The sequence below is a fragment of the Panthera tigris genome, chromosome A2 (genome assembly GCF_018350195.1).
Source record: "Panthera tigris isolate Pti1 chromosome A2, P.tigris_Pti1_mat1.1, whole genome shotgun sequence".
NCBI lineage: Eukaryota > Metazoa > Chordata > Mammalia > Carnivora > Felidae > Panthera > Panthera tigris.
Genome location: NC_056661.1, coordinates 117,675,110 through 117,698,873, shown reverse-complemented (window position 1 = coordinate 117,698,873; position 23,764 = coordinate 117,675,110). Strand labels below are relative to the sequence as shown.

The window sequence follows — 23,764 nt, the reverse complement described above, 5'->3', positions numbered from 1 at the left end:
AGAGAGACAGTATGAGCAGGGGAGGGGCAGAGAGAGAGGGAGACACAGAATTTGAAATGGGCTCCAGGCTCTGAACTGTCAACACAGAGCCCACTGCAGGGCTTGAACTCATGAGCCACGAGATCATGACCTGAGCCAAAGTCCGATGCTTAACCGACTGAGCCGCCCAGGTGCCCCTCAGCTGTTATTCTTGATGTTAATAGCACCAAGCAGGTTTGAGTTGGTGGGCTATGGGTGGGCCTTGCAATGTAGTTATTCATTTGAAAATATGCCTCTGAGAGTACAGCTAAAAACTGCGAGATTTTTTGTACTCTACACCTAATGTAGACTGTATAATGGAGTTTTTATGTATACCTAAGAATCACTGTGCATTTTAGAGTATTTCTGGCCACTCTACAAATACATGAATCAGATTAAAGAATAGTCAGTCGGACTTGAATTAAATATATATTCCCATAATGGTTATTATCTTTTTTTCTTGGCTTGACATTATTATAGCAAGCTAAAATAATAGGAGATAAGTAGCTATTATAAATGAACCATTAAAAGCAACAGTAAGCCAAAGTTATCATTGATCTCTCCCTGTCTCTTACTTTATAAAAACTAATGTAGTGAATTGCCATGGAGTTACCTACTTTAATAATAAATCTGTTGTGTCAGGGCAGTGACCTGATGTTTTCTTTTACTCATAATTTATAGTCTATTGATTTAATCCTCTGACTATCTCACCCTATTTGTGTAGCATAAAACCATTTCTTAATTGAAAGACAAAGGAAGCTTGGATGAAACCACAGAATATCTTTATTGAAGATTTCTACTTGATCAATAGCCAAATAAATATGAACTTATTTTCAGTGACAGTTTCAAGTTTAAAAGACCAAAAAAAAAAAAAAAAAAAAAGGAAATGCTTTGATTCATCATCTATGTGGATAATCGATTTATAGATGTATTTAGAAATTTAGATTTTTTTTCCCATGGGCAGTGGCGGGAGGCTTATGGAAACATTTTAAGAAGACACTAGCTTCTTTTTTTTAGTGAGTCATAAACAAGAATGTAGAAAATGAACTCAAGTAGCAGACAGTTTAAAGTGACTACATAAAACATTGATGTGCTACTAAAGCTCTTCTCAACTTATGGAAGAGAAAGCCAGCACTTTATATGCCCCTCCAGCCAATAACTGACACCTTTCCCTTTGGCTATACACGCCAGAATGCCAGGTGCCACACCACCACTCTCTCCCTTGAGTAGAATTAGCTGCCGACTTCCTCTTACTGTCAGTTTTAGATTTCTGGCAATGACTGTTACCATCGCCCTGCCATACCCCATCTCCATCTGCACAGATCCTTTTTTTTTTTTTTTTTCCGTCCACACAGATCTTGAGCAGTTCCAGTTCCTTAGCTTTTTTTCACCTGTTTCAGGCAAAAGTGTAACGAGTACCATCAAATATTGCCGAGAAAAAGCTAAGAAAATGGCAACTATAATAGAGATGAAACACAGGATTAATTTGGCAGAAGGCTCTTCTCTATTTCTGTCCGCTTGCCTATTTGTTTATTTATTTTTCTTTAGATGTCATAGATCTTACCCAGGTAAGCTAAAAAAAAAAAAAAAAAAAAAAAAAAAAGACCATGCATCATTGTCATGTCACAAGCATAACTCAGCTTGGAAGGAAGCAATTTGAGGATGGCTATCCTATTACCATGCTTTATTTTTTCTTCACCTAATGCAGATAGCTGTAGAGAATATGGAGGAATACCTTAACATTCACCCCTTGAAGAGAAAGCAGTGATTTTTTATGGTGCTTGTAATTCATGCCATCAATTTTATACGTGGTAGGTCCATGTCAAAATCAGAGTAATTAAATGGAATGGCAGTCCTGTTAAATGTGTTCATGCCATTGCATTGGCAATAAAGCATGTGCAAATTTACAATTAAGGCTTGTCTTTCTCCTTAGCCGTAGAGAATTGTGACAAACATTAAGTTGCACAGTCATAGGGATCCAAAAGAGTATTCATCAAAATAAAAACACCAGGTGGATAGTCTCAGGATTATAATATCTTCTTATGCAATTACTCTTTTTCACTGCATATTTTTTGACTGAATAATAATTACTTTTGCACTGAGAAAAGACAGGATCAGCTAGTTTAAACTTGTTTTATTACAACCCTCCTTTTTAAAATTTGCAAGGCAGCATAGAGCCATAACTGTTTATTCAGATAAAAGTATATTTGTTCCAGTTCTTAGCTTTCAGAGGGTGACAGACTGTTTCAAATACAGCACACTGAGCTTTTAATACAGTCACTTTGGTGCTACAAAACACGCCATTAAGATGCATATGGATGGTGTGGTTAATTTCCTCAGCTATCACTAGGAATCATCAATACAACAGAGATAAAGGAGTTTTGAAACCTAGCCCAAGCAGTGAATTGACAGCCATCTTTAACCACCATGACCTAAGAATGACCCTGAGCCCCTCTGAGTGCAGGAGTTAGATATGTTGCAGAGCACAGGAATCGGATATCTAACAGGCCTGGAGGCCCCCACTGTGTGGCAACTGCAGAACCACTTGCAAGGTCTGACACACAGATTAGGTGACAAACAGTGATGTCAACTCCATGCTCTTTTTTATTTTTTTTTAAATTTCAAAACAGACAGAATTGTGAACGTTTCATGTTTATTAGGCTGTTCCCTCCTTTGTAAGCTTGTTAAGATTCATAAAAGTACACTCACCAAGTTTTTATATTGTTTAAAACACTCTAATTTGACTGTATCTGCAAATATTGGTACTGTGTGCGTGTACACATTTTGCACATACACTCATCAAGAATTGATTTTATAGCAATGGAACAATATATTCTAAAGTGCTCAAAATCGTCCATGGCACTTTATGTTAAAATGTACCCTTTGTTTTGTTTTTGGTAGCTCTTTATTCCTAAGTCTTGCTTACATTTTAAATTTCTTGCTTAAATCTTTATAACTTGGTTAGTAATTATGGTTTTTGGGAAACACATATACAGGGCTGCAGAATATGCATTTAGGCTCAGTTGTTGTGCTCCCTTATTTCAGAAATGGTATATGAAACAGTTATTGTAATAAAGCAGAGATGTTAATAAGGGGATAGACATTCAGAGGAGCTAAGGAATAGGAATGCAGGCTACCTCGTTAGCTTTCAGTGATTAAAGTGGAGAGTTTCTCTTTCGTAACAGTTCTTTTCCTAGGATTCTCATGAATGAAAAGTAGATACACTCACCTTAACAAAAGATATAAATTACATTATTTGTATTATTAGCATATGCATAATGACTAAAATGTTCAATCAGGGAAAATGTAACTGGGATGGTATCTATACAGTTTCCTCCAAGTGCAAAATGCATTTAAAAAAATGATTCACAAACAATAAACAATCATAGCAATACTCTGTTTCTCTGAAATTTCTCTGGTTTTCAGTTTTTCAAAGAACACTGTAGCTTGCAAGTCAATCTTGCATTTGGAATTTGCCAGAGTCACTTTGGAAGTTCTGCAGGGTCTTTGTGGGGTCTGTGACCTGAGGCTGTGCTAAACACAGTAGAGCTGGAGCTCCCACCCTGACTCCATGGGGGTTGGGGGGTGGGGGGGGCAGGGAGAACCGCTGCCTTCTAATTACAGTGCTGAAAAATAGCAGAGGTTTTGAATCAGATCTTCATAAATACCACACTTAAGCTGAATCACCTCCCCTCCGGGGCCATTGCAGGATGCCAAATTCAACTGTGACATTCACTCCCAAACCCTTGCTTTTCTCAGGATGGCATTTCATGGTTATTGTTCTTTGCTGTCCTTTTAATGAGAGAAACAGGTAGTGATGTGCATACTCTAATTGGTAACGCTTTCTAATAATCTTGTAATCTGGGTTTATATAATAGTTTTGTGGAAAGTGTGGAGGGATCTGGGACTCAGAGAAGAGTATTACTTCCCTGGCTCTGTGACAAATGAGGATTTTAATCTGATTCATAACCTTTTACAAACAGCTCCATCTTGACCAGAGCACTGTATTTGGTGACCTATTCAATTTATTAATGTTTCACATTGGGCCTAAGTGCCTACAATGGGGAAATGACAACAAGTGAGTACTGGTGACTTCATTAACTTGGCTAATACTGGTAAACGGATGGGTTGACATTATGGAAGTGTGCCCCATGGAAACCCTTCTACCTGAGGACAGAGATCGTGAGACACAGTCTTGCTATCAGCTCCTTCTGCAATTTGTGTGTTCAGCTGCTCCGCTCATTTGCATACACCCCAATGCTTTTTATTTTGTAGGCACTATCTTGTTTGCCCAAATGATACCTCCCTGTAAGTGGGACTCATCTTTGGCTTGACTTGTGTATCATCACAAATCTTGAATGCTTTAGGAAGTAGAATGTTTCATGGTTCAGTTTCAGGAAGGAGAGACCATTCCATTTTACCTCTTGTAAGAAGAGATTTAAATACAGAGAATTTTGTCTTTATGCAATTGGAGTTATGAGCTCAGTGTTCTCAGAGTCTGCAGGAGCGACTCCCAGAACAGTACTGCGGAACTAGCCTGAAGTGTTAGCTGCTACTTGATCAGGAAGGCCAGGAATCAGGAGGCTGCCATAGAACTATGGATCCAAAAGCCCACCACAATAGCCTCAACAAAACTAGTGACTGGATGCTGGAATTTTGCTGTGGAAAAATCCAGTATGTCTCCTCCCCAGCCCTACCTGCTAGCAGCAAGAGAAAGAATAGCAGGGTGATTGGTCCCACCTCTTTCCCACCTTCCAGATCTCAAGATCTCATGTGAGTACATCTTCTTGGTGGATCCCGATTTCAGAACTCTTGCTGCAAGGGAATGTGAGCTTTCTAGTCTCTGCAGTACTGGAAGGCACCCCCAAGGGGAGTTGTAGTGGATGTTGATTGCTAATTTACCATTTCCATCTCATAGCCTAAATAAGCAAAAACATGTAACAGGATAGGAAATCCATGGGTTCTCCTTCTCTTCCTGGTGCCCTTTGGTTTTCATTTAGACAAGTGAATTTCCTCCAGAAAAGTAATAAAAATAATGATGATTCTACAATATTTTTCTACTGTTTGTCTGAAATATATTGGCAACTTTATAGTCCTTTCTCAGGTATGGGTTGAAGGTGTACTAACCTGGGTCTCAGAGATTCTTCAACTTCTTCCATCTTGTGTTCCAACCAGTTGCTTTGGAACTGTCCATTGGCTCCCACTTGCTTTTGTCTCACTGTGCCCATTCCCCTCACATTATTGCTTAGGTGGGATTGGGTTTTTTGGACTCAGCTTTCTTACTGGAAGTTATTGTTGGGATCTTCCTTGTTCTAGGCTCAGGGGCTAGAGGAAGCCTTAAGCAAATGCTCACCTCTGTTCTTCTAACCCCAGCCTAGGTGTGTCATTTGGACCCCCAATCATCCAGGAGGGAGTTGGGCCAGTAACAGTTATGTCACTGAAATGTTCTTAAATTTATTTGTTATAAAAATTTCAAACAGTCGTGCATGGGTGGCTCAGTTGGTTAAGCATCCCACTCTTGATTTCCGCTCAGGGGATGATCTCACAGTTCCTGATTTCAAGCCCTGTGTTGGGCTCTGCGCTGGCAGCACAGAGCCTGCTTGGGATTCTCTCTCTCTCTTTCTCTTTCTGCCCCTCCCCTGCTCTCTCTCTCTCTCTCTCTCTCTCTCTCAAAGAAATAAACTTCAAATCTCAAACAGAGCTAGATATGTCACTGAGTAAATAGAAACACTCAGGGACTGCATTTATTTTCCATCGCCGAGCTGCCCTGACTTTGCTGGAATTGGCACCTAGCACAGTCACAGAGTAGGCGTGCTACATTGGTTGAATAATGATGGAATTCGGTGATCCTGATGCCACATTCTCAGAACTCATTCAGGTATTTTGGTAAGAATTATGCTCTAAGCTTATGCATCTTCCTTTGGAGTGCAGACTTTACAAAGTGCTATGCTGTCAAGCCATCTGACTATACTAGTGTGGCTTAATTACAAAAGAGAGCGATTATGCTATGTGTTAGAGCTCTTCAGGTAACTTCTTGACTCACCTGAGAGGCCAGGGACAGTCTTCAAGGACAGCTGGTCCAGGCTCACGTGGTATCATTAGAACGTGTCTTCCTTTCCCCTCCAGTGGATATATAGCTACGTTCTGCTGTATTCGGTTCATTGCCAAGCTGTATAAGATGGCTTCAAGCAACTGCAAGAACACATCAACCCAGTAACAAAGCCAGTGACAAAGAGAGTTCACTTTCCCAAAGCACAAACTGGAGACTAAGACCTAAACCTCCTTAGCCGGAATTGGCCTGATTTAGGTCATGGGCCTATTTAGGAACCAGTTGGTGGCTGGGGGAATGGGATGCTCTGATCGATTTAGTCTTGGGCTTAAACTCTATCCTGAGATCCAGAGATAGAATCTGCTTCTTCGGAATGGGGCCGGAGTAGATCCCTAAATGGGAATTGAGGAGTTGTTGTCATAGGAAGCAGAGTAGATGTCAGATAGCAAAAGCAACGTAAGTCCACCATAAGCAGAAGGCAAACTACCTGTACAAAGAAGATACTGTGTCCCCAGAAACTCAACAGATATGAAGAGAGATCCTGAAATTTCTGGCTGTTTTTCAGTGTCTGGGCCACAGATCCATTTGACTCTCTGCAAGCATTTTTGTTTTCATTAAACAGACGAAATAAAAACTGAGACACCAACTTCAAGGACATGAGTCTAGAGCTAAACTGAGATGGATGGACCAAGATGGAATACACCCTGCAGTTTTCAAGAACGATTCAGAACTTTGGGCACTATTTGTCTGGATTGCTGTTTTTAATCTGAAGTTGTTTTTGCAATAATGTAACACTTAAAAAGGAAAAAAAACCCTCAAGCATACACAAATGTACAGAGATGGTATAACGAACCCCCCATGTACTCACTACCCAAATTAAATTGCTATATTGATTTTGTCATTTTCTTCATCCATCATCTCTTTTTCCCCCTTTGCTGAAATATTCTAAAGCATATCCCAGGTATCATGCCATTTTACCCCTACATTTCTCATTATGAGAAAAATTTAAAGTAGCCTTATTTTATCATTGTTATTTACTACAGCTGGGCATGATTTAGCCCGAAATCCAAACATTCTGGGGCATCAGGAGCTTCAACTCCTTTCTCCTAAGACCACAGAAGCCAAATACATCTCTGACCCAGTACCAAGCCTACTGAGTATTCACAATACTGAAAAGATTGCAGCATTCCAAACAATATGAAAGGAATTAAAAAGACAGGTGTATTCTATGCCTACATGGACAGAACTTTGGCTGGTTTCCTACTGAAGCAGTTCAGACATTTGAAAGGTACCATGGCTGCTAGGTGGGTGGATTTGAATCATATTTAACAGTTGTCTTTTTTTTTTTTAAGGGACTTAACATTTCCTCCTTTGAGATTTCAACTGATTGTTTTCTTTTCTGGAAATTGATCTCTCCAGAAAACTACTTATGAGTAGGAAACTCAAAATTTATTTTGATGTATTAATACTGTCTTGGGTTTCAATACAGGCACCCCAATCTGGCTAGCTTGAGACATTTTCTTGTATACAGTTTGATATGCAGGGATAATCAAATTCTAGAAGAAACTTGGGGTTAGGATTTTTACATCAAAAAATTCAGTTGGAGTTGTTGTCAGAGAGATTATAAGTCAAAGTTTAAATATGTGGTTTAAGTAAAATATCTGGTCTAGTTTCTGCAAAGTTTCCAGGGAACCTTGTTCCCTGAACCTATAATTCAGAAAGTCTCATGAGCCTTTGATCTCTGACAGCATTGCCATTGTTATTGATCCAGGTGAAACAAGGCAGGGGTGGGAAGAGCAGCTGGAAAGAGCTATTGATTTATTTATTTGACAGATATTTATGGAATTTCTGTTATGTGCTGGGCACTATGCTAGTACTTGGGTAAATTAAAGAAGAAATGACAAGAACCTTGGTTACAAGGAGCTTATAGTCTACTGGAGTAGAGGTAAGACCTTTACCCAAAGTAGAACGCGAAGTGTCGTAAAATGCATATGGGCATTCTGAAGAGGAAAAGATTTGTTCCTTTTCGATTCTGGGATCTGAGATAGCTGCATGGAGAGATGGCAGATGAAAGGAGCTGGGGAATATATTTTGAATTTGGACATGCAGACATGGTTAGGAAAGAAAATCAGCTCCGCGGACTATTCCAGATCATTGTATCCTTTGCAGCACAGCCTTAGGAGGCTGCTGCTGTAGTCCTTCAGGTGTGCAGACAAACAGACGGTATTGCTGTTTGTCAATTTTATGTATTACTTTTGTGTACAAGTTATGTATTACGAATTGTAGAAGGGACAAGAGAAATAACTCGTCAGATATTCTAATGCTATACTTACCAGTGCTCTGTGAATCTGTTGTAGCTTTGCTTCTGTAGCTCCTCTAGGATTTGGGGAAGAATAGGGAACAAGCTATGGCCTCCATCAGTCTTTCATGTGAAATAACTTTAATTCCTAAATTTTGAACCCAATCCCCACATGTAAAAGGCACAAAAAGTGTAAATAAAAGGGGATAATATATAATAGGTAGCAATGATAACTTTCTGTTTTACCTCCTTAGGTGTCTCTTGAATCTGTTTCTTTCTCATGTTCACTATCCAATTCCAGGTTGATAGTTCCCATTTAGGATTCCCTGCCTTTAGCTCTTCTCCTTTCAATTCCAGTCTCCATCCTGCCGAATGAAATTTCCACAGCTCCCAATCCACAGAAATGATAGTATTTCTTCTTGCTTAGGAACCCTTCAGTGGCACTGCATTGCTCCTAAGGTAAAATTTGAATTCCATTATATCAAGCAAGGCTCTCCATGATCATTTGATCAGGGATGATGTGTATGATCCAAGAGTATCTAGATGTAATATAAGCAACTTGAAAAAAAAAAGTTGAATATTAGATTACAGGGTAGTAAACAGTAGTAGATATCACATGATATAATACATTTAATCTTGATTATCTCTTGCTTTGTATTTTTTCTTTTCTTTTTTTAATGTTTATTTATTTTTGAGAGAGAGAGAGAGAGAGAGAGAGAGAGAGAGAGAGAGAGAGCACCAGTGAGGCAGGGGCAGAGGGGACAGGATCTGAAGACGATCTTTTTGCCAACAGCAGCAAGCCTGATGTGGGGCTCGAACTCACTCACGGACCGTGAGATCATGACCTAAGCTGAAGTCGGATGCTCAACTGACTGAGCCATCTAGGCACCCCTGGTATTTTTCTTATCCTGATTCTTATATGAGCCATTTAGCTGAACTTGAATTTATGGAATAGATTCTTTTCTCTATAAAATTAATTTCTGAATTTTAACTCGTTTCCACACTAAATTTCTTTACAGAATTAGAGATTGATCCTTTTGTAAAGTCTATTGACCTTAAAATAAAAAAAATTTTAAACCTTCAAACATGTTAAAAGGAAATGAAAATATATTAACTTTTTAAAAATTCTTTAAAAAAAATTTTAGACAGAGACAGAGACAGAGAGCATGCACTTGAGCAGGGGAGAGGGGCAGGGGGAGAGAGAGAGAGAGAGAGAGAGAGAGAGAGAGAGAGAGAGAGAATCTCAACCAGGCTCCATGCTCCGCATGGAGCACAATGCAGGGCTTGATGCAGGGGTTGACGCAAGGCTCAACTTGGAGCTCGATCCCACGACCCTGGGATCATGACCTGAGCCAACATCAAGAGTCGGTCGCTCAACTGACTGAAACACCCAGGCACCCTGAAAATATAACTTAATTCAAGTAAAAAACAAATGTTTACTTATTTAAAAAAATGTTTATTTATTTTTGGGAGGGGGGAGAGAGAGAGAGAAAGAGAGAGACAGAGAGACAACACAAGTGGGAGAGGGACAGAGAGAGAGGGAGACACAGAAGCTGAGGCAGGCTCCAGGCTCTGAGCTGTCAGTGCAGAGCCCCATGTGAGGCTCAAACTCAGGAACTGTGAGAACATGACCTAAGCCAAAGTCGGATACTTAACTGACTAAGCCATCCAGGTGCCCCAATTCAAGTTTTAATATATAAAAACTGATTTATTTTGATGTATTTTAAATATATATTATTTTATATAGTAAATATGTTACATGTATTTATGTATAAGTTATGTAAATTATAAATGTATAGTTATATATGATATATATTTAATACATAAATTTACAAGAGTTAGGATATTTTCTAGTTTTAAGACAATGAACTAAAGGCCAGTCTAGAAAGATGCTAATGACTTGCTTGGATATAATACAACACTGGATAATCATAATTTATCAGCCTCCAAATCTTAATAAGCTACAGCAGGGTGGTATATGATTTTCATATTCTGTTTCTTGGTACTTTTTAAAAAAATTTTTTTTAATCTTTATTTTTGAGAGAAAGAGACAGAGTGTGAGTGGGGGAGGGGCACAGAGAGAGGGAGACACAGAATCTGAAGCAGGCTCCAGGCTCTGAGCTGTCAGCACAGAGCCCGACCCGGGGCTCAAACTCACAAACCGTGAGATCGTGACCTGAGCTGAAGTCGGATGCCCAATTGACTGCGCCACCCAGACGCCCCTCTTGGTACTTTTTTTAAATGTTCATTTGAGAGAGAGAGAGAGAGAGAGAATGCGGGTGAGGGGCAGAGAGAGAGGAGAGAGAGGATCCAAATCAGGGAGCTCGAACTCATGACCGTGAGATCATGATCTGGGCCAAAGTCAGATGGGTGCTTAACCAACTGAGCCACTCAGGTGTCCATGTTTCTTGGTACTTTTAAAAATTGTTGACATAAGGAAATACCAGTTGGTCTCGGCAAAAGAAGTTGTCAGTTATAGAAAAAAAAACCAGTGCAATGAATTAAAAGCAACATTAAATAACTTTAAAAATGGGACGGTGCATTTATTGACACTTATTTAAAGGGAGAGCTGGTGATAAGAAAGTCACATCAAAAAGATGCTACTAAATTATAGGCCAAGAGGTCTTGAACTTTTGAACAGTCTGCTGGGGTGATGCTTTCATTCATTCATATGCTTATTCAATGTTCATTCCAAAATATAAGGCATAATAAGTAAGCCCTAGCAATGTAATGGCAAAGTCAACATTCTGACTCCTTAGAATTTTCAACCTAGTGTGAGGGTGTGGGGAATGGCTGGGTGGAAACAGGTGATAAGTAAGTACATAATAAATTAGAAAGTTGACTTTTGATAGAGGTAAGTTCCATGAAGGAAGTAAGACAGTGGGAGGTGATAGGAACTGCAGAGGGAGTAGTCATTTTATATAGGCTGGGAATAACTTTCTTTAAAAAAAAATTTTTTTTAGGGGCGCCTGGGTGGCTCAGTCGGTTAAGCGTCCGACTTCGGCTCAGGTCATGATCTCTCGGTCCGTGAGCTCGAGCCCCGCGTCGGGCTCTGTGCTGACAGCTCAGAGCCTGGAGCCTGTTTCAGATTCTGTGTCTCCCTCTTTCTCTGCCCCTCCCCCATTCATGCTCTGTCTCTCTCTGTCTCAAAAATAAATGTTAAAAAAAATTTTTTTTAATGTTTGTTTATTTGAGAGAGAGAGAGAGAGAGAGAGAGAGAGTATGTTTGTGTGTGTGTGAGCAGAGGAGGGTAGAGAGAGAGGGAGACACAGAATCCGAAGCAGGTTTCAGGTTCCGAGTGGTCAGCACATAGCCTCACACGGGGCTTCAACTCACGAACTGCGAGGTTATGATATGAGCTGAAGTTGGACGTTTAACCGATTGAGCCCCCAAGCGCCGCTGGAAAGAACTTTCTAAGAACAGAGAAGATATTTCTATGATGAGAAAGAGCCAGAGGAATAAAGGACTGGGAGAAGAGTGTTTCTAGTCGAGGGCACAGTGAATGCAAAGGCCTGTAGGTAGTAATAAATTTGGCATGTTTGCAAGAAACTTGGGAGGAAGAGGAGATGTGAGGTGGACAGGCAGGGAAAAGATTATACCAGGCCATGAAAAACATGGAAAGGAATGTGGATTTTCATTTTTAATGAAATTATTGAAAACCTGGTTTGCCAGATGCTGTCTTCAAGGAGTACATAGTCTATTAGCAGAGACAGACATATAAAGAAATAAAGACAAGTCACCAAGAAATAGTTGATTTCTACCTCCTATAAGTGGTTCGCAGATCTGGCTGCAAAGCAGAGAAAGTTAGGAAATATTTGGGTGCCATCCCCCAAATTTCTGATTTTAATGAACTGAGCTGAGATTGGACTTCCATGTGTTTAAGAAGCTGATTAAGAAGGTGATTCTAAGGGTGCCTGGGTGGTTCAGTCAGTTAAGTGTTCAACTTCTGCTCAGGTCATGATCTCATGGCTTGTAGGATCCAGCCCTGAATTAGGCTCTGCGCTGACAACACGAAGCCTGCTTGGGATTCTCTCTTTCTCCTCCCTCTTCCCCTCCCCTGCTTGTTCTCTTTCTCTCTCTCTTTCTCTTTCTCTCTTTCTCTCTCTCTCAAAATAAATAAACATTAAAGAAGAAAAGGAAGAAGACGATTCCAATGTCATCTGGGTTCTGAACTACTGGTGAGGACAAAGGCTTGATTCTAATGGGCAGATGTTGGTACTTTCCAGGCAGGTTCCCTCAAGAAACCACAAGTACAGCTCGCTGGAAGGTTTCCTTGAAGATCAAGGCTGGGATCATGTAACTTATATCATGTCCAGAAATTCATATTGCAAAGAAATGTGTTCAAGAGATAATCACAAAGCCCAGAGCAGGTAGCTTGATGAGTCTTGTATAAAGAAAAAAAAAATTAAAAGAGCAGCTTCACCGAAGAAAAATGATACAAGAAGAAAATCAGAGGTAACAAACATATTTCAGAAGAGAAATAAAAATGAAGCTATCAATTTGACAGTCAAATTATTGAGTCCTGATGGTTAGCCACTATTTGATGTTCTAAACTGTGTGAGACATCTGCCCTACAGCAAGGGAGGAACAAAGGGAGCTATAGAAATGCTGGCTTTAAAAATGCTTGGCAGACGCCGTCTCCTGCAATCCAGTGATTCATCCCGTGATTTGTGGAACTGTTCTTGGTACACATACACAGAACACATTACAGGGTTTATCAGTCTTTACTTTTTCTCTTATCGTATACTCTGAGAAAGCCAAGGCAGTGACAAATTATACTTGGGCCAATGTCATGATCCAGATTTAAAACTGAGGTACTACTAACTCCGTTTACAAAAATGTTAAATAAATAATAATGCATCTTAGTGGCTTGGAAAAATTAGAGGCAACACTTCCAAACTTACTCTTTTCCTTAAGTTTCATGAAAAATAGAGGGAAACAGATGTGCATAATGTTTGTTAAGTTGATCCTGATATCTCAGTTTGGCACACACACACTAACCTTATTGTTGCTGAGTTGCACGGATGTGTGTGTGTTTGGAAATAGTTTGGACCATTTGTATTTGATAGTTTCTATGTTAAATTACTCTGTGTAATAGTTTCTTATTTTTGTGTATTTTTATACATTTTATTAAATTACTTCTCCTAAAATTATCAAGTAGATGTCAACAAATGATGGGCCTCTAATCTGTCACCATTAAATTGCCCCAATTTCACCATTCTATTACTTAGAGACCATTCAATTGCTTATGGGATTAAAAATATGCTTTTTTTCCTAGCTGACCTCTAGGACAATGATTTCTAGACTTTTGGATTTCGTGAACTTCTAACATTTTAAAATAAAATCAGGAAACTCATATGTGGTTGCAGATTTTTTTTTCCGCCAAGTAAGAAATACTTGGAATACTGTCTAATAAAATTATCAGTTCATTAAAAAATATTCACTCCAAAAAAGTAAGAAATTCCTGCTAAAATATTCTTTCTAATTCTAAAGTTCTTTTTAAAAATTGTTGTTTAATGTTTATTTTTGAGAGAGAGAGAGAGACAGAGAACAAGCAGGGGAGAGGCAGAGAGAGAGGGAGACACAGAATCTGAAGCAGGCTCCAGGCTCTGAGCTGTTAGCACAGAGCCTGATGTGGGGCTCAAACTCAGGAACTATGAGATCATGACCTGAGCTGAAGTTGGACACTTAACTGACTGAGCCACCCAGGCACCCCTAAAGTTCTATTTTAACTGCTGATTGTTTAGGGGCACCTGAGTGGCTCAGTCAGTTGAGTGTCTGACTCTTTATTTTGGCTCAGGTCATGATCCTGGTGTTGTGGGATCAAGTCCTGTGTAGGGCTCTACAACTGAGCATGGAGCCTGCTTGAGATCCCTCTGCCCCTCTTCTCTGCTTGTGCTCTCTCTAAATAAATAAATAAATAAATAAATAAATAAATAAATAAATTTCTCTTAAAAAATAAATGCTGATTGTTTAGAGATGATAATTACCTTTCTACATTACTTTATAACAATCACCACATACTTAGCACAGTGCTAAATACATAGGTGGTACCTAGGAAATATTTTATTTTTTTAAAGATTTTATTTTATTTTTTTAAAGTTTATTCACTTTTGAGAAAGAGAGAGAGAGCATGAACATGGGAGGGGCAGAGAGAGACAGAGACACAGAATCTGAAGCAGGCTCCAGACTCAGCTGTCAGCATAGAGCCCGACGCGGGGCTCGAACCCATGGACCGTGAGATCATGACCTGAGCCGAAGTCAGACACTTAACTGACTGTGCCACCCAGGCGCCCCTAAAGATTTTATTTTTAAGCAATCTCTACACCCAACGTGGGGCTCAAACTTACAACCCCGAGATGTAGAGTCACACTGTCTACTGACTAAGCCAGCCAGGCATCCTCGTGAAATATTTTAAAACTGATACTCTTGTTGTTTTAGACTCACATGATATCTGGCACAGTGGTAGCTGCTCAGTAAAGTTTTGTTGAATAAGTGAATGAATGAATGAATATTCTTGGTTAGTATATCCAGAGAGTTCAGACAGTGATTGTCATAATTCTGAGCAGGTGAGATATGGTCACCAAGCCCGATGCATGGATTCTTCTCTGTATCTGTTAATGTGCTGCTTGGTGCTGTAAATAAAACAGCCATACTCAATGGAAATACACATTTTGATTACAAATGGTTGTATTTCTGCTATTGATTAATTAGTTCACTTTATGAATTTTTGAAATTATGTAGGTAATTTTGGTAAGTACTTAGCATTTGTCCAATTCAATTTTTATTCTTATACTTGAATGTGAACTGATCAATGACGTTGTAAGCAGTTTGATATTTTTCATCTATTACATTCTTTCCTCTAAATACAATAATCTTTTCTTTAACTACCTAACACATTGACATTGAAAAGTTGATGTGGAAGTTCAGGTAACTTCTTAGGGAAATGATACATGTGTCTAAATGTTTTTCAGTCCTGCTTTGATCTGCAGGCTGCATGCTTCTATTGACTGCTGAATTGGATACAAGTGACTTAGCTTGTTACTCTTTCATTGAAAGTTTTAGCAATTAGGATCAAGAAACCATAAATGGATCTAGGTCCTACCCTAAAGTTAAAAAAAAAAAAAAAGGTATAAAAGTAATACTGGCTCACTAAAAATATTTGAATTATATGGAAATATTTAAAAATTTTTTTATGTTTATTTTTGAGAGACAGAGTGTGAGTGGGGAGGTGCCACAGAGAGAGAGGGAGACACAGAATCCAAAGCAGGCTCCAGGCTCTGAGCTGTCAGCTCGGAGCCTGATGGGGGCCTCAGACTCACAAACTGCGAGATCATGATCTGAACCGAAGTTGGACACATAACCGACTTCCATGTGGGGCACCTGGAAGTATTTAAAGTCAAAAAAGCCCCCTCCTGACCATCCCTTTTCCCTACTTCTAAGAAAACTCTTGCTGACAATATGGTATTTTATTCTACTGTACACCCACATACATACACATTTTTATATAATTATATATATTTTTAAACTGTTGTAAAAAACATAAAACTTACCATTTTAACTACTTTTAAGTGTACAGTTCAGTTGTATTAAGTATATTCACATTGTTATGCGAAGGATCCCCAGACATTTTCATCTTGCAAAACAGAAACTCTGTATACCAATTAAACAACTCATTTCTCCCGCCCCTCAGCCTCTTGTAGTTACCATTATACTTTTTATTTCTATGAACTTGACTACTTCATACACTTAAAAAACAAAAACCAAAACAAAAATAGGATCATTCTATATCTACTTTTAAGTAATTTGCTTTTTAAAATTTGACCATGTCCCCATTTTTTAAAAAAAGTAGCATTTGGGGTTCCTGGGTGGCTTAGGCAGTTAAGTGTCCCACTCTTGATTTTGGCTCAAGTCATGATCTCACGGTTTGTGAGTTCGAGCCCTGCCTCAGGCTGTGTGCTGACTGCACGGAGCCTGCTTGGGATTCTCTCTCTCCTCTCTCTGCCCTTCCCTCCCTCTCTCTCTCAAAAATAAATAAATAAACATTTTTAAAAGTAAACGTTATTTGCTTTCAGTTCCTAAGCCATTAATTTATGTTTATGAAAACACTACATTCTCATTACAAAATGTTTTGAAAATACTGAAAAGGAGGAGTAAGAACCAGAAAAAATTTACCTATGGTCTCCCCAACCTAGAAGTTATCTTAAGTGTTATTTTGGCATATTTCCTTTTGGTCTTTTTAAGTCCACTTTGCTCTTTCCATTCCCATTTAGATCAAAGAACACGTACAATTTTGTATCCTGCCCTTTTCACTTAACATTGCATCATAAGCACTTGGCTTTTCATCTAAAAATATTTGTATGCATAATTTTTAATAGCTGTAAAATATCCCATTATTTCCGTTACCATAATTGGTTGGAAGCATTCCCTTTGTTCGGCTTTTAGATTGTTTCCAGAATTTTGCTATTATAAGCAATTGTGGCACATCTTTGGGGATAGTCAACATTTTGCATTACTTCATAAGGATGGACTCCCAGAAGTATTAATACTGGGTCAAAGAGTGAGATGATTTATAAGGCTTTTGATTCATATAACCAAATTGATTTCCAGAAAGGGCCAATTTATTTCCCAAAATGAAGTGAACATAAATGTCCATTTCATTGCACTCTGGCCAGTATGGGGAATGAAAATAAATTACAATACTTTCCTATTTGTTTTTGGAGATGGTATTTCATCATTTCCAATATTTTAAAATATAGAGGTTATTTTCTTCTCCCCACTTGTTCTTTTTATATTGGCACATACATTTTATGTTTTGTCAAATTCCCTACATAGAATCTAGTACACAGGGGAAGAAAGCTAAAAAATTTAGGATCTAAGATCCTTGAATGTAAATAATTTGTTGAAATGTGAAGTAAGTAGCTGACTAATAGTGCTACATTAGGAGCAATGATGTTTGTAGTTGGAATAGAGAGAGTCCTCGTGTATCAGATTGTAAACATTGTTAAATTACACTAATACCTCTCTACCACTATCTCCATAGAAAATAAATCTGAAATGGCACTACCAGGGAAATTTTGCATAAACTCCTACAATAAGGAAGCTAGCAAAAGCAAGTTTTATTGTGAAGTAAAGAACAAGAGTTTTATTTAAATGGGTGAAACATTTCCGTTTAATTTTAATGTCTTTAAATGATACATTTCCTACTGTTAATAGCAGTAATCCCCATGGAGAATAACGTTCTTGTTAAAGTCATAATAGATCTCTGTTCACTCATTTAACAGCTTGAAGGTACACTTTTTAGACAGTAGAATGCTAATTAATCTTTGCTGCAATATTTCTTCAATGACTGTTGAACAAGCACGATTTTTGTTAAGAGTAGCATTACCATTGGTGAACCAATAGAATTACTACTGTACATTTTAAAGGAACTTCAAAAATTTTAATTAGAGATTATCCTTTACAAATTGACAGAGCCATTTTACCAATTAACAATTTTTTTTCTTTATAAGTATAAATCCTAATTTGGGGCTAAAGAAAGAATTACATGTCTTTCTATGTCCACGCTATGTTCCTCATTGAAAATGTATGTCAAAATGTTCTGATATTTAGTAAAGTGTTTTAATATACTAATAGTCTATATTCCCTAGCCAATAATTTAGTTGTAATCCAAGAACACATTTCTATCAAGTTATAATTTCACATATTATATTAGAAAAGTGGGCTAGCTGAACTGGGTCTTTATAATATATTAGTTTACATTCATTTCTCATTTTTCACTAAAGTCTCTTAATATATTTTATAGGTATTTTCCTAATTCAACAATTATTATTATTCATTTTGAAAGTGAAAACGAGGTGATAGATGTTAAGTGGCTTTCCAGGGTCATAGAGCTAAGAGGGAGATATTAAGATTGCTGACTCAGTCCTTATCCATTAGACCAAACTGTTGGTATATAATGATGTATAACAGTTGTTAACCTTTTGGGGCCTCTGGAAAAACACACATGTGCATATGAAAGGGGGAGTGTTCTAAATACACAGCTAAATCAAGATTTGATTGAGGAAGAGCTCATTAAAAAGGAAGCATTGATAACTACAGTATTTTTCATTGACTTATCTCAGCATACTTGGAAAGTGTTATAAATAAATACTACAGTTTCCTTTTCTGTATCAAAATGCAAGAATGGATATATTTTTAAAAAGAAAACAACTCCGTAATTACATTACCACTTTACATTACTCTCACTCATGTATAAAGTACATTGATGTTTGTGGATTTTCTGGCTTTGCTCACATCCATGACTTTATTTGTTTGTTTGTTTATTTACATAAATTAATTTTTTTAAATGTTTACTTATTTTTAAGACAGGGAGAGAGAGAGACACACACACACACACAGAGAGAGAGAACGAGCAGGGGAGGGGCAGAGAAAGATAGAAAGACAGAATCTGAAGCAGGCTCCAGGCTCTGAGCTGTCAGCACAGAGCCTGATGTGGGGCTCGAACCCATGAACCATGAGATCATGACCTGAGCTGAAGTTGGACACTTAACCAACTGAGCCACCCATGTGCCCCTCACATCATGATTTAAAAAAATTTTTTAGATGTTTTTATTTATTTTTGAGACAGAGAGAGACAGAGCATGAGCAGGGAGGGGCAAAGAGAGAGGGAGACACAGAATCTGAAGCAGCCTCCAGTCTCTGAGCCGTCAGCACAGAGCCTGACACGGGGCTCGAACTCACAGACTGTGAGATCATGACCTGAGCTGAAGTCAGACGCTTAACCGACTGAGCCACCCAGGTGCCCCCATGATTTTTTAAAAACATAACTGCAATAATAGAAATACAAATTTTACTGTTTTCAAAATTTGATTTTACATTGAGGTTTAGGGGATTTCCTAAGGACCCATATAAATTGAAAATTCATAAACTCAAACAAAGCTAGACATTCTAATAATCTGTTGCATACTGAAACTATTTTGCAATACAGACTATTTTGTTAAACTTTTTTGACTTCATACTGATAACCTGCTGGAATCATGTAATTAATTCTTCAGGTATAGTTGTGAACGGAGAAAAGCAATACAGAAATTCTCAATGATGATTCAGAATAGAGTCAGGCACGAATAGGCCACCTAGGGTAGAAGTGTCAGGAGGAGAAGGAATATGACTAATCAAACTGAGGTTTTTGAAATGGTCATTGTTGTGAGACTCTGGGTGGGTCTAGAGAGGAAGTCCAGGCTGGTAAATGAGGCCGAAGACGTGACAGTAAAATTATACATATCTTGAAATTCCCATGTGGGGATATTGTCCTTCAACAAGCCACGCAAGGCTTAGGTACAGAGAATCCGGGAGCTTGTGCTATTTGAAAATTGGCATGGTCAGGTGGGTTTAACAAAACCTCCTCCCTCAGGATTTAGGATGTGCTGCAAGGCTCCTCTTCCCTGAGAGGGGCCTGACAAGAAGGCCTTTTGCCAGAAGTGAGATCTGGATAGACATGGCCCTATGGAATAAGGCCGAAGGGCACACGACAAAAAACTGAGCCAGTTGGGCCAGTCAAAAGGGGTACATTGAACTTGGTTCTATAGCATTGAGTTAAAACTCATTGAATCATTATTGTCTAAGGTCAGGATTGATTGTAGAGACGAGGGTCAGAATTGAGCACAGGAGTGGGAGAGTAGGGGAAAGGGATGAGGACGAGAGTGGAATGTGGTTGAAGTCAGTTTGAACCATCTGGAAGGGTGAGAGAGGACAGGGAACCCAGCAGGTGTGGATTGAGTGGATATGGCTGAAACGCACTGGATGTTTTTAATATTCCTTACAACTCCAAATAAGGAGTCAGAAAATTATTTCTTAGTTTTGGGGATACTTGGGATAAATATTACCTCAGTTTTTTTCATAAAGATGCACAGTATTTGGGCAAGATAATATAATTATTATACCAGCTATTGAAAGCTGCAGTTGCCATTTATTTTTATTTTTTATTTTTTTAATTTTAGAGAGAGATTGTGTGAGCAGGGGAGAGGGGCAGAGGGAGAGAGATAATCTTAAGCAGGCTCTGTGCTTAGCACAGAGCCTGACATGGGATACCGTAACCCTGGGATTATGACCTGAGCTGAAATCAAGAGTTGGATGCTCAAGTGTCTGAGTCACCCAGGCACCCCTGCAGTTGCCATTAAAAAAAAATAATAATGTTTATTTATTTTTGAGAGAGAGAGAGAGAGACAGAGTGTGAGTGGGGGAGGAGCAGAGAGAGAGAGGGAGACACAGAATCCAAAGCAGGGTCCAGGCTCTGAACTGTCAGCACAGAGCCCGATGTGGGGCTTGAACCCACAAACCGTGAGATCATGACCTGAGCCAAAATCGGACGTTTAACCAACTGAGCCACCCAGGCGCCCCTGCAGTCGCCATTTTTAATGGCTTGTCGTCTATACCCAGTGTGGGGCTCAAACTCCTGACCCCAAGACCAAGAGTCACATGTTCTTCTGAATGAGTCAGCCAGGCATCCCTTTCAGTGGCTTGTCTTTTGAAGTTTGTTTGTTTTGTTTGCTTTGTTTTGTTTTTTAGATAGGGAGAGTGAGTGTGTGAGCAGGAAGGGGCAGAGAGAGAGAATTCCAAGCAGGCTCTGCACTGTCACCACAGAGCCTGATGCGGGGCTTGAACCCACACACCATGAGATGATGGTCTGAGCCAAAATCAAGAGTCAGACACTCAATCGACTGAGCCACCCAGGCACCTCTCAATGACTTGTCTTAATGATCAAAACAGCTTTTAATTTTTCCTGAGATAATCTCTTTCTTCCTAGATAAGTACCTGAAGTTCCTTTTACTTAGTGGTTATTAAAATGATGTCCATAATTTGACTTTTCCCTCTTTTGTCTTCCATTCTTTTTTTTTAAATTGATCTATGATTTTTGGGGCGCCTGGGTGGCTCAGTCGGTTAGGCGTCTGACTTTGGCTCAGGTCATGATCTCGCGGTTTGTGAGTTCGAGCCCCGCGTCGGGCTCTGTGCTGACAGTTCAGAGCCTGGAACCTGCTTCGGATTCTGTGTTTCCCTCTCTCTCTGCCCCTCTCCCACTCATGCTCTGTCTCTCTCTGTCTCAGAAATAAAAAAATTTTTAAAAAATTGATCTACAATTTTTATTTTTAACTTTTTGAGGAACCTCCATACTGTTTTCCAGAGTGGCTGCAGTAATCTGCATTCCCACCAACAGTGCACAGGGTTCCTTTTCTCCCGCATCCTCACCAATACCTGCTATTTCTTTTCTTTTTGATACTAGCCATTCTAACGAGTGCGAGGTGATATTTCGTTGTGGTTTTGATTTGCACTTCTCCGATGGTTAATGATGCTGACCACCTTTTCATCTACCTATTGGCGATTAGTGTGTCTTCTTTGGAACAATGTCTATTCAGGGGCGTCTGGGTGGCTCAGCCGGGTGAGCATCCAACTCTTGATTCAGCTTGGGTCATGATCTCATGGTTCCTGAGGTAGAGCCCCACATCAGGCTCTGCACTGACAGCACAGAGTCTGCTTGGAATTCTCTTTCCCTCTCTCTCTGCCCCTCCCCCCCCATAAATACATAAACTTAAAATAAAATTGTTTATTCATATCCTCTGACCATTTTATTATTTTTTTGAATATAATTTATTGTCAAATTGGTTTCCATACAACACCCAGTTCTCCTCCCACCAGGTGCCCTCCTCAATGCCCATCACCCACTTTCCCCTCCCCCACCCCCCATCAACCCTCAGCTTGTTCTGTGTATTTAAGAGTCTCTTATGGTTTGCCTCCCTCCCTCTCTGTTTGTAACTATTTTTTTCCCCTTCCCTTCTCCCATGGTCTTCTGTTAAGTTTCTCAAGTTCCACACATGAGTGAAAACATATGAGATCTTTCTCTGACTGACTTATTTCACTTAGCATAATACCTTCCAGTTCCATCCACGTTGCTGCAAATGGCATTTGCCAAGTAGTATTCCATTGTATATGTAAACCACATCGTCTTTATCCATTCATCAGTTGATGGACATTTAGGCTCTTTCCACAATTTTCCTCTGCCCATTTTCAGTTGGATTGTTTGTTTTTCTGCTATCGAGTTGTTCCTTATGTATTTTGAATATTAATCCCTTATCAGGTATATGGTTTATAAATATCTTTTCCCATTCATTATATTTCCTTTTCATTTTGTTGGTGGTTTCCTTTGCTGTGCAAAAGCTTTTTAGTTTGATGTAGCCCCACTTGTTTATTTTGTTGTTGTTGTTGCCTTTACTTTTGGTGTCATACCCAAAAAATCATCTCCAAGGCCAGTGTTAAGGAGCTTGCCACCTATGTTTTCTTCTAGTTTTATGGTTTCAGGTCTTACATTAAAATCTTTAATCCATCTTCAGGTAACTTTTGTGTCTGGTATTGACCTTCATTCTTGTTTGGTTGACCTAAACTTTAACTGGTGAGATTATTACTGCTCTGACTAGGCAGAGGAATTTCTTAAGAATTTTAAATGTAGTGACCATATAATTTGTTGTCCAAACTGAGATATTTGTGAGAGTGAAAGGGGGTGCTATTGATAATTAAGCTTGGACAATAGGTAATAGGTTGGGCTGTCCCAAGCAAACCAAGATATGTGGTCACTATGTATCACGAGTGTCAGAACATAATTCGTTTTGGTTCTCTAAATTTCTGCATGTCTTATGAGCATTGCCATTGCCAGCCTTTTGTTCAGGGCTATTTTTTTTTTTTTTTTAAATTTTTTTTTTTTTTTCAACTTTTTTTTTTTTTTTTTTTATTTTTGGGACAGAGAGAGACAGAGCATGAACGGGGGAGGGGCAGAGAGAGAGGGAGACACAGAATCGGAAACAGGCTCCAGGCTCCGAGCCATCAGCCCAGAGCCTGACGCGGGGCTCGAACTCACGGACCGCGAGATCGTGACCTGGCTGAAGTCGGACGCTTAACCGACTGCGCCACCCAGGCGCCCCAGTTCAGGGCTATTTTTTTAAGAATGTTGGTATAGCAAACAGCATTGGAAGAGGGTGTCTTTCTCTGGAGCAGAAAGAAAAGATTGAAATTTTCTTTCTTTCTTTGTTTTTTAAGTTTATTTATTTTGAGAGAGAGACAAAGTGAGGGGAAGAGGGGCAGAGAGAGAGGTAGAGAGTGAGAATCCCAAGCAGGCTGTGTGCTGTCAGCATAGAGCCCTACACGGGACTCTAACTCATGAATCTGTGAGATCCTGACCTGAGCCAAAACTAAGAGTTGGATGCTTAACCAGCTGAGCCACCAGGTGCCCCAAGATTGAAATTTTCTGAGCTTAGAGTTCCTCTTCTTTAATTCAACCCACTGTATATGTGTAGGTGTCCCCTAGTCCTTTCTGTGTCACCCTGGGGGAATTGAATCTTGGAGAACTGTCA

At 39.2% G+C, this 23,764-nt stretch overlaps 1 protein-coding gene across 1 annotated transcript in view; it reads left to right on the top strand.

Moving 5' to 3' along the window:
• LOC122236343 (collagen alpha-1(I) chain-like) overlaps positions 1-23,764 on the top strand; it is a 127,743-nt gene that overhangs the window by 14,848 nt on the left and 89,131 nt on the right. The gene's annotated exons all lie outside the window — the stretch shown is intronic.